Source organism: Anser brachyrhynchus (genome assembly GCF_964034855.1).
Source record: "Anser brachyrhynchus genome assembly, chromosome: 2".
NCBI lineage: Eukaryota > Metazoa > Chordata > Aves > Anseriformes > Anatidae > Anser > Anser brachyrhynchus.
Genome location: NC_137695.1, coordinates 98,676,356 through 98,689,978, shown reverse-complemented (window position 1 = coordinate 98,689,978; position 13,623 = coordinate 98,676,356). Strand labels below are relative to the sequence as shown.

General features: G+C 40.0%; 1 long non-coding RNA gene across 1 annotated transcript; it reads right to left on the bottom strand.

Annotated features, from left to right (window-relative positions):
- Positions 1-1,064: 1,064 nt before the first annotated feature.
- Positions 1,065-2,625, bottom strand: LOC308189039. Its single transcript, XR_013945973.1, has 3 exons — positions 2,276-2,625; positions 1,356-1,690; positions 1,065-1,164 (listed from the first exon to the last, which is right to left on the bottom strand). It is a non-coding gene; the product is annotated as an uncharacterized lncRNA (long non-coding RNA).
- Between the last annotated feature and the right edge of the window lie 10,998 nt (positions 2,626-13,623).

Genomic DNA, 13,623 nt, shown 5'->3' with positions numbered 1-13,623 from the left:
CTTAATGGCTAACAGAAGTTTCAGTCAGTACATTCATTATCCATAATGTCACTCATTTCCCCAGAGCAGGAAACTAAGAGAACAGTAGTAAAAAGGAGGAACCTCTGGGCAGAAGAATCCAGAGACACATCAGTCTTTTACCTAACAGCTGATTTAGGCATGATTTATGAAGGCTGAGCAGATAAAACATGTCATAGCTAATGCACTAAAAGACGATACCGTTTTGCTACAATAGTCTTCAGCAATTGCTTTGTGTCAGAGTTGCACCTTAGGGAGATAGTAGGCATGCTCCCAGGCAGCTGTGTTCCATCAGCAGATGTAATCTAAAACGGTTCAGGTAATTCCTATGAAAGGCCGAGGAAGCTCAATATGAGCAAAAAGGAAGAGAAACAGACGTAGAAACCTCACAACCTCCCATGGTCCATCAAGGAAGCAAATTTGTTTCAAGAATATTCTGTTTCAAGATTAAAACTGATGTGCAATATTATTTTACTAAATCAGTAGTGCAGTTTTAAATGTGTGCAAAGTCAGAATATAAAAAGGATTAGTTCACAGTGCTATTATGCACTTCTGTAATGCTAGGCATCTCTGCTCTCCTACTACTCTGTGTACCACCCTAAATAAGGACCTCCAGGTCATCTAGTACTAGAGTGCTTTTCCTGGACCTGGTCTTCCATCCTACACCCACTGAACCCTTTCTCTGAAGGTTTAAACAGTGCTGTGATATATGGTGGCGCAAGGTGGTCAGAGAAATGTCAGTTCTATGACACACTAAAATACAATTACTCACATACTAGCCTGAGAAGTGCACCTGAACTTAGTGCTGGTAATAGTATTGTCCTTTCTTAGTAGGAGAAAGAGCACTAGTAGCCTCTATAGTGATTACTAAACTCTGTTCTTCCTAAATTTTCCAGTCTTGCACTGATACTCCTTAGCATGTACTTTCAGGGTCAGGAAAAACTGACATCTCTGTGGCAACCTGTCACTGTCATGCAGATAGCATGGATTCAAATATTAACTGCATAAAACAAATCTACCATGCATTGCTAATATATTTGACTTACAGTACAGTTTAATTACATGTTGGATGATGATCAGGGACAGAGCATTGCCCGCTGGAAGAGCAGATTTCTCAGAAAGTTTAGCGGCAGCCAAGACGAAGCCCTGTAGGGAAGACGAGACACTTTGTTCATACTGCCGGAGTGGTTTAGCCAATTTAGCCACTATGGGGTGGGGGGGGTGGGGGGGGGCAGGACCAGATCTGGGGGGACCAAGGACTGGTCAGTGAAATTTGAAGCAAAAAATTTCTCATAGTAGTCATTTTTCTATGTTGCTTTTCCTTGCTACTCACATACCTGTGCCTGTAGTGTTGAGGTTAATTCTCCGGCTCATTTTCTCCTGTCCTCTCCATGGTCAGATAGGTAAAACCACAGAGTGACATGGCATGTGTACTCACTCCATTGTCTTCCTTGTACAGAAAGACTCTTACCCTGATAGCTGAGACACTGGTTTGTACGGAGGGGGAGGGACAAAGTTTTATTCTCTTTAAGTTGGTGGACCTCTTCAGAAAATTTCTCTGCAGCTGACACACAGGCCTGTAGGGAAGAGGAGAGATTTTCTTCATACTGCCAGAGTTGTTTATCCAGTTCATCTACTGTGGATTCCTCATGGTCTTTCAAAGTCTTTCTTCCTGAAAGGGAGAGCAAACAAGTGGGAAAAGCCATTTTCCCCTGACCCTACCTCAGAAGCTCTTAATAATTACACTTTTCACCCTTTTCTTTCAGGGAACCAATCTATGGAGGTGTCAGGGCAAGATGTCCAACAATAATTTATTTCTTTAACATTACCTCCTTGAAGCTATAAGGTCTAATAATAGAAAGGCTTTTGACTTGCATATTGTGAAAACAGCATTTCTTTTATGAACAGCACACTCGCACAATTTCCACTTAGCAAAAGTAATGACAACACCACCAGTATCTATCCAAACTGGTTTCTACTTACCACAGGGCAAAATTTGAATACACATTAAGGCACCTTTTTCACACAGCCTAATGTTCAATCTTATCAAATACTTAAGAACTTCCTTCAAAGTCAGGCTTACCTGTATGCACTTGAGCTTCTGATGTTGGTGTTTGTTTGTTGTTTTTTTTTTTTTTTAGGGCTGGGAAGGGAGCTTAGAATCTATGTAAGTAATTTCACTGAACACAGACAAGGTCAAGGAAATACTTAAACTCCTCCTCAACATTAAACAACTGTAGAACCCAGGAACACTTACCTGCCAGCTTCTGAACTCGAGTCACTTACAAACTACTTCACAGTGAAGTACAACCAACAGGGTTTTGCTGTACTGAGAAGGCACCACCAACATAACATGCTCATAGTCTCTAAAACTATTTCACAGAGATTGTAGAAAACGTGAAGAAGAAAAAGCAGCTTACTGGGGAACACTAAGTCCATTTTACCATGATAGAAAAGCACCCTAGGTAACCCAAACCTCAAACTCCCCTAGGGAGGCAATTCCTCCTCCACCTCCTCATGCTTCCTATATAGCAAAGGTCAAATGATCCACACCTGGCAGATTTCACTTAACAAGGGTGGATCCAAGAGACCTTGTGGAATAGGCTCATCTACCTGGCTTCAATGTTTTAAGGTCAATTGCTCCTTATCACTAGATGAAATAATATGACAAGGGGCTTTGTGGTTAGAGTTAACCTAATTAATTAACTACAGAAGGTGCACAAGGGTCATATTTCTGTTAGTCATTCTGTGAGGAAAATTAGTACAGAGCCTGTTAAAAAAAAAAAAAATAAAAAGAAATAAAAGAAATAAATGAAAGAAAAAAGAAAATGACCTTAAAGGCAAAATTGTTATCATAGATTTTCATCTGTCTAGTCATGACTAGATAAAGAATATAGCGATCAGAATTACGTTTCCTGACATTAATGTTATTTAAATTTGCTTTTCTGAGATCTCTTCATTATGTAGGACTTTTCAAACTCTAGCCCCATCACCTCTGACTACAGTATTTACTTCGGCTGCATATAACCTATCATGTATAAATGTCAGAATCCGGATCCTCACTCCCTATTCAGGTCAAGGACTGGGCTGAAAGTTTTGGCTTTAATTTGGTTACATGCCTACATTGCTGTTTGCTGGCAGGTCATGGGAAGAAGACTGGCTGGCTTGGGGGAGCTTACGTATATGTGGCTTTTAGGCTGCAGCCAAAGCGTTCCTCTAGATCTGGAAGTTTGAAGATGGTTGCAGTCTTCAAGCTCAGATACAACCACATATTAGTCTGGCGCAACTGGTTTTTGTGTTCCTTGCACTAGCTGTTCCTTCACCTCCTCTTCACATACAAGGACACACATCTCTTTCACGCTCCTTCATTAGTAAATGAACCAGAATAGATTAAAGCCTCTTTCTTCAAGTCAGTAAGATCCTGGGCTACAAAGATGGTGAAGGGCCTAGAGGGGAAGACTTATGAGGAGCAGCTGAGGTCACTTGGCCTGTTCAGCCTGGAGAAGAGGAGGCTGAGGGGAGACCTCATCGCGGCCTACAGCTTCCTCACAAGGGGGAGTGGAGGGGCAGCTGCTGATCTATTCTCTTTAGTCACCAGTGATAGGACCCATGGGAATGGTGTCAGGCTGAGGCAGGGGAGGTTTAGGCTAGACATCAGGAAGAGGTTCTTCACCAAGAGGGTGGTCGCACACTGGAACAGGCTCACCTGGGAAGTAGTCACTGCACCAAGCCTGTTGGAGTTTACGAAGCGTTTGGACTGTGCACTTAGTCACATGGTCTGAATTTTTGGGTAGACCTGTGTGGTGCCAGGAGCTGGACTGGATGATCCTTATGGGTCCCTTCCAACTCGGGATATTCTATGGTTCTATATCTGCCTTTGGTTTCAGCGAGAATTCAGGCCTTACCAAGTGAAGTTTCTTCTGGATGGTGTTTTTTCTGTATAGGATAATTTCATTTCCCTTTTGAAGACTTACAAGGATGTAGTAACAAAAGTAAAGGCATAAAACAGTACCTGAGGCATAGGCTACTTTTGAGCCTGCAGCAGACTATAGGTATGATATTATCATTTCAGACGAATATGATTTACATAATGTGAAGTGTTCCAGCATGCTTACAATCTGCCAAAGGCCAGAAAATGTGACCTTCATTTTAAGACCATATGGAAAAGAAAACAACAACAACAATAACAACAAAAATTAAGAGAAGGAACTTTTCCTTCACCTAAATTTTATTATTTTGCAACTCCTTCAGGTGTCCACAAGGAATTATGCCTCCCCACCCCACCCAAAAAAAAAAAAGAAAAAAGACATTGTGGCATAGAGGTATAATTTCAGTTCACACCAGAAAACATTCTTCTCACTGAAGTACAGTTAAGCCCCACAAAGTGCCAAAAAACCTGCCAAAAAGTAATGTATTTACAGGTTAGTTTTACATGTTGGCATTATTTACTTGTCTGGTCTTGCATTCAGGGCTTGATCTATCTCGGGGGGGGACGGACATGTAATGCCGTGCAAGGTTGTTTGGTTGCATGACTGACAACACGAGTTTAAATTTTGAACTGTTTGCATAGAAGCAAAATACAGAAGAGTACAATATCCCCAAGGGAAATGTAGAAACTACCTGTTGCTTCTCAGGTTTAAAATTTTCCCTTAAAAGGTGTAAGCATCTGTTAAGGTGTAAGAAGAGGTGTAATCAGCTGTTTGAGTACAATTCTTACGTATACATGAACATTTTCCTCTCCAATTTCCAACTTGGAGTGCAACATTTTTCATCATACTCTTAGATCAGGATTCTGATTCTAACAATGGTTCCTAGTGCAAATTTCCAGAGAAGAGAGAAGCAAACCAGTCCTGTCTGCTTTGAATGAGATGGAGACAGCAAACAAATGTAAATGAAGAAAATAAACCTGTAGGAATGTTTTCAAATAATTGTCATCGTCCAAAAACTTTAAATTGGTTGAATCCTTGAAAGTTAGTTAATGTAAACTCAGGTTGCTTCACCAAATTTGAAGTAGTAAGATAGACTTGCATCATTGCACAGCCTCAGTCACAGTTTAAATTGGCGCTGCCTCTAACTTCACAAGAATGAAAGAGAAAAGCATATCTTAGTACCTTGTTTCTGGCTTAGGTCAATGAATGTCACTGAAATGAATTTTTCCTTTTGTTTTTTTCTCCCAGATGGCACAATGCCAGCACAAGTCAAATGCCTTGGAAATAGTTTTGTATGCCTTTGTGGGTGTGGGTGATTTATGCTAACACAAGCTATATGCAGTGCAGCTGTAGGTAGATGTTTCCGTGCTATGTTCACAGTGGGGAGTCAGAAGACAGTTTTTGTAGCAAGAAACTTTATTTTAGGAGATTCCTTAACATTATTTTTTCCTTTTTTTTCTTTCAAATAATCAAATATTTCTTGGCTGCAAGACGTTTGCAGATATACAGAACAAACATCCACCTTGAACCCAGCCAGCTACAGATCAGTTCTACCCATTTCTAAAAGAGTTTTCAGAAAACTAGACAGACGTAGGAATAAAAGGGATTTTGTATTAATGAGAACGTTACCTCTAGCTTTACTTGGTTATTTTTTTGTTGCTTGTAGAAAGCAGTAATGTCTTTTTTTTTTTTAAGACTAATTTCAATAGCACCTTCTGCATATGCTTCTCTCTGTGAGTAACTCAGGGTTTGGGAAGACACCAGTCATAATGTCTTGAATCCTCTACTCCAGTTAAAGTAAAATATACACATCGGGGTAGGGGCTTTCACAGTCCAGTCCTACTGAGGACAGTAACTCCTTCAGTAGCTCTAATTTGATGTGTTCCATTGCAAACTATGCAACAGCTATAACTATTGAGACTGCACCAGGATGTACCTCAACCTCAGCAGATTCCAGTATTGTAGCAAAAGAAGTGGGCTAGTTCCTGGTTCTTCCTGCACCAAAATACGGGGTTGTTAGTACACTCTAGTCCATACACCTATCTTGTTCTTTTAGAATATCCGTAACCCTGGTCATTTTTCCTTCTGTGTAGGCGTGCAAAAGTTCCCTTGCCACTAACAAAAACAGCCCTGAACTCACAGAGCAGCAAAGCCATAGCTTACACTTTTCCTGTAAATTCCCACTTCAGCTCCTCTTCTTCCTTGCCTGTTTTCTTCTTCATCAGTGAAGAATATGTTCCCTAAAGACAAAATTGGCCTAGAAGATCTGAAGCTGATATGACAATTTAGTTCCATATTTATGCCATTTGATGACTTATATCTTGTCCATCTGGGATAGATCTGGGACAGATCTGGGACAGGAGAAGCAGAAAAGACTGAGACTAAAGGAATGTTTGCAGGAAGAAGAAAAAGGGAAAAAATGTAGAAATGATAAAACACTGCAAAGTCGTTAAATTCTCCTGTAACATATCTGAATCTTCCTCTGCTTCTTTCTTTAGGAGTATTATTAGAAGACATGAAAAAAGTCATTATTTGTGAGTGCTGAGTAAGGACATGTGATCTCTTGATTGTTGTTTACCATGTTACAAAACTTCAGTCTTCCTTTAATACTTAATACCTACAGAATCAAAGATACCCAAAGATAGGAGAGCTATTAAGTCAGGGTTTCTAAAATTAAGAAACGCAAGGATAAGGACTGCCACTGTCTAACTGCATAACCGAATGATATTCTCCAGCAGGACACCTGCCTTGTTCAGCACACAAGCTGTATGGTGTTCTATAGAGAGCTATTCACTATTTTGTCTGTTTTACTTACTGTTAATCAACATGCAGGTGATGCCTTATTATGCCTTATTTATCATATATAGCCTATATTGTAAAAATGCAGTTCTAAAGGGAGAATTCTTTATCCTCTCATGAATTTTTATGTTGCTTGTAAATGCAGCTCTAGGGTGTTTCACAACCTTCACCTCACATGATACAAAGATATAGTAGTCTCTCTTTTTCTCAAGATGAAGCATACAGTCATAAATCGAAGACGGAAATTTCTTTTAATTTAGATACCCAGTCTGAAAAGTCTGAAATTCAGTTTCAAAATAATTTATAAATGCTCCAGTGTCACATTTTAAATGTAGAAAATACAGGTCTCCTTGATTTAGCTTGTATTTATAGAATAGAGAATAGGAGATTTTGATTTAGCCCATAGGAGTTTCACTTAGAGAAACTACGCTTCCATGAACAAATACAGTGTGATTATATAAACTCTCTCTCTACATAACTAGCACACTGTATGCCCACAAGAAAAGCAGTCAAGATTGCAAGAATGACAGTGACAGCTACAAGAGCTTCTTGTGGCCACAGGTAATAATTCCCTAAAGAAACTCTGAGGTTGCTACTGCGTCTTCTGTCACCCTACCCCACACTATAGTGTGACACTGAGTGCAGTGTGGTATTCTTCAGAGAAGATATGATTGGAGATTACCATCCTAGAGTTTTTCTTGCCTTTTTCGTAAACATTACGAAGAAACCTCCATATTCTCCTTGTTTCAGTCTCAGATGGCACAACTGGTCTCGCTCAAGTCTCTGATAAAAAAAATGAACCTGTTACAAAAACATGGAGTGCAAAGTTGCAGCCTGAAGGTCACATATTTCTGAAAGTGAGAAAGAACTATAACAAAGCTTGTAGATAGATCTAAAAGGACAAGTTGCAGTCCTTTTCCATTTCCATTTTGGTACTGTAATGAGATTATTAGTTTGCACATGTGCCACCACAGCAGAAAAGAGGATGGATTTAGAATTGTCTCTCTTGTTCTCCTAAAGGAGACTTTCTAAGCTTGGGGATATGAGACTTTCTAAGCTTGGGGAGTGAACAACACTTTTTCACACTTGGTTTTACTGAATTAAGATTTAAGCAGCTCTGCTATGCAAGATTTACATGTAAGCAAAAAGATTTTCTGCAAGATAGTCCCTTAAAAGTTTGATTCTGTCCTCATGGCAATTTATCTTGGGGATTTGACATTTACATAGATCTGAGATTGTGTCAGAAGAAACTGTCAACCAGATAAGGAATAAGGTAACCAGAGAGATTCCAGCATCAGCTGCATGGATGTCACCCAACCAGGGGTTTCGATAGAGAAGAAGTAGTGAAGAACTCTGTTAGTATACATGGGGTGGACATTGCTGTGCAGCACCATCGGTTGTGCCAGGGCTGCCTCTTATCCTATAACCAGTATTAAATTTAAATTAAAATTTTTAGCCCTAATGTAGAACGAAACTGCAATCCCCACTGTAAGTACATTTCCTGTATGTTGATGGGTTCTCAGATTTTCTAAATAAGAATTGCAGCTTGCATTAATGTGTGATTATGGAAACAAACAAACAAACAAACAGTCTCTTATTCCATAAGGCTGTTTATACTGCTGAAATGGGAGACTAGATTACTATAACTGCAGTCATGCACATCAGGGATAGCGCCTACAAACGGGCTTTATGACAGTTACAGTTAGAACTATATTAATGATGAAATCAGCCTATAGCACAAAATTTGCAACATTATCAGGACCTTAAATATGACACGATATAAAACCGGACAAAAACAATTCACTTTATCATACAACTGAAGCAGCAAAGGCCTTTTTGCTCACAGGCTAAATTTTTATTTTTGTCAAAAATCACTGAACAGTTATCTAACACGTACAGGTCAAATGATGTTACCGCAGAGTAGTACATTCACATTTTGTAACAAGCACTGTACTTTCCCTTGTTTATCATCTGCACCTGACAGCCTCTGGATTTAGAAGAAAGAACCATCTACCCTTAAATTATATGTGAATATATGGAATAGGATTTGTAGATTGAATCTAATCAAGCATCCAGGCCTGGTATATTTTATAATCGCATTTCATAAATCAACATTTTCTTCCACCAATCTTTTTATGCTACTAAAATAGAAGATACATTTAATTTAAATTGGCAGAACTGATGCATATTTAGACTTCTTCTTCACTGTTTTTTATATTTTTCTTGTGTTTTCAAGCTTTAACTGTTACATCTGACTAGAAGAACATATCCTCACTGATAAATGGGTTTAGAGATAAGAGAAGAAATCAGCAGATAGTTTTTCTTCCCATATTTGTTATTCATTGAGTGTAGAAAGAGGTCATTCACTTGTAAAATGAAAGACACAAAGTTCAGTGTTCTGAAATTCTCTTTGCTCCTGGCTGAAGAAAAGGCTCCTTTCCTCTGCAAACTTTGCAAATCTGTGGGCAACATCAATATTGCTCATGAGGGAATATTTCATGTAACACTTTTAGGGGGGACTGAAAATATCAGAATGAGCATTTCTTTATGCTACACAGGATGTTTGCAGTTGTGCTACCAGACTTCAGAGCATTTGAACTACTTCCAGTAAAACTGACTTTCAGTATGTGAATTTACTCAGAAGTTTTATCCAACTTCAGTTTTCCTTTGATTAGCTGATCTTGCTCCACATGCATAATTTTAAAGGTTTGTTGATGAATTTTGAAGTTTCAGTCCAATTCATTTCTGATCTTGGACAGAGTTCACACCTAAAATGAAAACACTTCAGAAAGGATAGGCTAGGAAGGAGTGGTGATGGGCTAGCCCTGTATTTTAGGGGATGTTTTGACTATCTAGAGCTTAATAATGGCAACAAAATGGTTGAGTGTTTATGGGTAAGAATCAGAGGGAAAGACAACAAAATGTCATTGTAGTAGTCTGTTACAGAAAGCCCAACCAAGATGAAGAGGCAGATTAAGCTTTCTGTAAACATCTGGGAGAAGTCTCACAATCTCTAGCTCTTGTTCTTGTGAGGGACTTCAATTTACCAGATGTCTGCAGGAAATACAACACAGCAGAGAGGAAACAGTCTAGGAGGATTCTGGAGCATGTGGAAGATAACTACCTGACAAAGCTGGTGAGTGAGCCAACCAGGGAAGGTGCACTGCTGGACCTTTTGCTTGTGAACAATAAAGGACTTGTGGGTGATGTGAAGGTTTGAGGCTATCTTGGACATAGTGGTCATGAATTAATAGAGTTTTCAATTCTTGGAAAAGTAAGAAGGCAGGATAACAGAACTGCCAGCTTGGACTTCCAGAGAGACTTTGGTCTGTTTAGGAGACTGGTTGGTGAAGTCCCTTGGGAGGCAGTCCTGAAGGGCAAAGGAGTCCAGTAAGGCTGGATATTTTTCAAGAAGGAAATCCTAAAGGCTCAGGAGCAGGCTGTCCCCATGTGCTGAAATACAAGCTGGTGGGGAAGACCATCCTATCTGAACAGAGAGCTCTGGGTAGAGCTTAGGAAGAAAAAGAGAGCTAATGACCTTTGGAAGAAGGAGCAGGTCACTTAGGAGGACTACAAAGATGTCATGAGGCTGTGCAGGGAGAAAATAAGAAGGTCCAAAGCCCAACTTGAGCTCAGTCTGGTTACTGCCATTGAGGGCAATAAAAATGTTTTTATAAATACATAGACAAGAAAAGGAGGACTAAGGAGAATCTCCATCCTTTATTGGATGTGGGGGGAAACATAGTGACAAGAGATGAGGAAAAGGCTGTGGTACTTAATGTCTTCTTTGACTCATTCTTTATTAGTATGACTGGTTGTTCTCTGGGTACCCAGCCCTTGGAGCTGGTAGGTAGGAACAGGGGGCAGAATGAAGCCCTCCTAATCCAAGGGGAAATGATTAATGACCTGCTACACCGCTTATATGCCTCTAAATAGACCCTCACAAATCTATGGGGCCAGGTGGGATCCACCTGAGGGTACTGAGGGAGCTGGCAGAAGTGCTTGCCGAGTCACTTTCTATCATTTATCAGCAGTCTTGGCTATCAGAGTAGGTCCCAGTTGACTGGCAGCTAGCAAATGTGATGCCCATCTGCATGAAAAGCTGGAAGGAGGACCCAGGGAACAACTGGCACATCAGTCTGACTTTAGTGCTATGGAAGGGTATGGAGCAGATCATCTTGAGAGCCGTCATGCAAAGCATACAGGACAATCAGGTGATCAGGCCCAGTCAGCATGGGTTTATGAAAAGCAGGTCCTGCTTGACTAACCTGATCTCCTTCTATGACAAGGTGACACAGTTAGTGGATGAGGGAAAGGCTGTGGATGTTGTCTATCTAGACTTTAGTAAAGCTTTTAACACTGTTTCCCACAGCATTCTTCTGGAGAAACTGTCTGCTCATGGCTTGGGCAGGCGTATGCTTTTCTGAGTAAAAAACTGGCTAGATGACTGGGCCCAAAGAGCTGTGGTGAATGGAGTTAAATCCAGTTGGAGGCTGGTCACAAGTGGTGTACCCAGCACTCAGCACTGGGGACAGTTTCCTTTAATATATTTATCAATGATCTGGACAAGGGAATCGAGTGAACCCTCAGTAAGTTTGGAGACAACACCAAGTTAGGTGTGAGTCTGCTCGAGGGTAGGAGGTCTCTGCAGAGGGATCTGGATAGGCTGAACTGATAGGTCAAGGCCAACCGTATGAAATTCAACAAGGCCAAGTGCAAGGTCCTGTACCTGGGGAACAACAACCCCATGCAATGCTACAGGCTGGGGGAAGAGCAGCTGGAAAGCTTCACGGAGGAAAGGATCCTGGGGGTATTGGTGGATAGTCGGCTGAATAAGAGCCAGCAGTGTGCCCAGGTGGCCAAGAAGGCCAACAGCATCCTGGCTTGTATCAGGAACAGTGTGGCCAGCAGCACTAGGGAAGTAATTGTCCCTCTGTACTCTGCTCTGGTGAAGATGTACCTTTGAATACTGTGTTCAGTTTTGGGGCCCTCACTACAAAAAGGACATTGAGGTGCTGAAGCGTGTTCAGAGAAGGGCAACAAAGCTAGAGAACGAGTCTTATGAGGAGCAACTGAGGGAACTAGGGTTACTTAGCCTAGAGGAAAGGAGGCTCAAGGGGAGCTCAAATTGCTCTCAACAACTACATCAAAGGAGGTTGTAGCACGGTGGGGGCAGGTCTCTTCCCCCAAGCAGCAAGCAGTAGGATGAGACGAAATGTCCTCAAGTTGCACCAGGGAAGGTTTGGGTTGGATACTAGGAAAACAATCTTCACTGAATTTGTTGTGAGACATTGGAACAGGCTGCCCAGGGAAGTGGTTGAGTCACCATCCCTGGAGGTATTCAAAAGACATGTAGATGTGGTGCTTACCATGGTTTAGTGGTAGACTTGACAGTGCTAGGTTAACGTTTGGACTTGATGATCCTGGAGATCTTTTCCAGCCTAAGTGATTCTATCATTCTAAACGCACATCTGTTTCCCTATGCATTGACGTAAAGACTAATTTTCAAGGCTGAGCCTAAAAGGACTATTATTACCACTTTTTTTTTTTACCTCCTGTGTAAGATTCAGCCGATAGCATTAGTTCTACCACTAAAACCAGTTAAAACACCTCTATACATGTTTCTAGAAGCTCGACTTCCAAGAATAAAGATTGAATATAATGACAGTATTCCTTAGTTTCAGCTAAACCAACCTTTAATTGATAAAATCATAATGGTTAAACCAGCTTAATTAAGCTAAAAATATTAAGCTAAAAATAAGCTAAAAAATTCTTATTTAAATTTCCAGAAATAATATAATTTGTAAAAAGTCACACATATCAGCCATCATTGCATGGAATGGTCTTCCATAAAGATGAAAGGCTAGCAGACTATCCCTATGCACTTGCAACTGCTTTCTAATTACTAAAATATTGCAAGTCCAAATATTCTAAAAAGTCAGAATGAAATCTTGCCTATGCAGCACCTGAAGTCATGCAACTGATTTAAAAACTGCAAAGATTTAAAACAGTGAAAGTAGGGATATATTTTCATTGAATTCTGTATTTTAAATCATCTGCAGAGGGAAAAATAGCTCTGTAGAAGGTGCCGTAAAGTGATGTGATTAGTTGATGATTTAAGGAAAAAACATGCTAGTATCTGAAGGGTCACAGTAGAAGACAGACTTAAAAAAATTAAGAAGGATTGTGAATGACTTCATATTAATCTTCATCACAACAAGGCCACAAACCCTAGCTTACCACTGCTGTTGTCACTGGACTGCTTCTCCAGCAGAGGAGTTCTGTTTGGTGAGAAGAAACCTTTATGCCTATAGTAAGCGTTGCATTTTGAGGCATCAGTTTATAGCTGTCTGGAAAGTAATAAGATTAGAGGAAACTGAAGTTCTGCAGATGTTTCTAGTGATGTTATGCAGATCCAAGGACTGTACTGTGTAATATTTACATTTTTAAAAAACATACCACAGGCCTCAAGATATGCTTATTCTCTATATACAGTACATCACTCAAAAGACATTTAGCACAATAGTTAAGCTTCAGAAACAAATGTGAGACTAATTTGTACTTCTACTTGATAAAGAAAAGTTTAAATCTGAACCCATCAACAGCTTAGATTTAATCTTCTCTGGTAGTAGTGCTAGTGCTTTTTACCCGATCTTATAAGATTTTGCAGTGGACTTGTGCATGTGTGAAAGTAATGAAGGTTTAAGAAAAAAACACTACAGAGAATAAGATTATTATGGGTCACTAATTACCAAGATAATACTAAGGTAAAAATATTTAGTTGTTATTTCTGTTTGTTGTATATATGTGCATTTGTGTTGCTTTGCAACACAGTGAGGAATAAAAAAAAAAAAAAAAAAAGGAGGCAGTTTCCTTG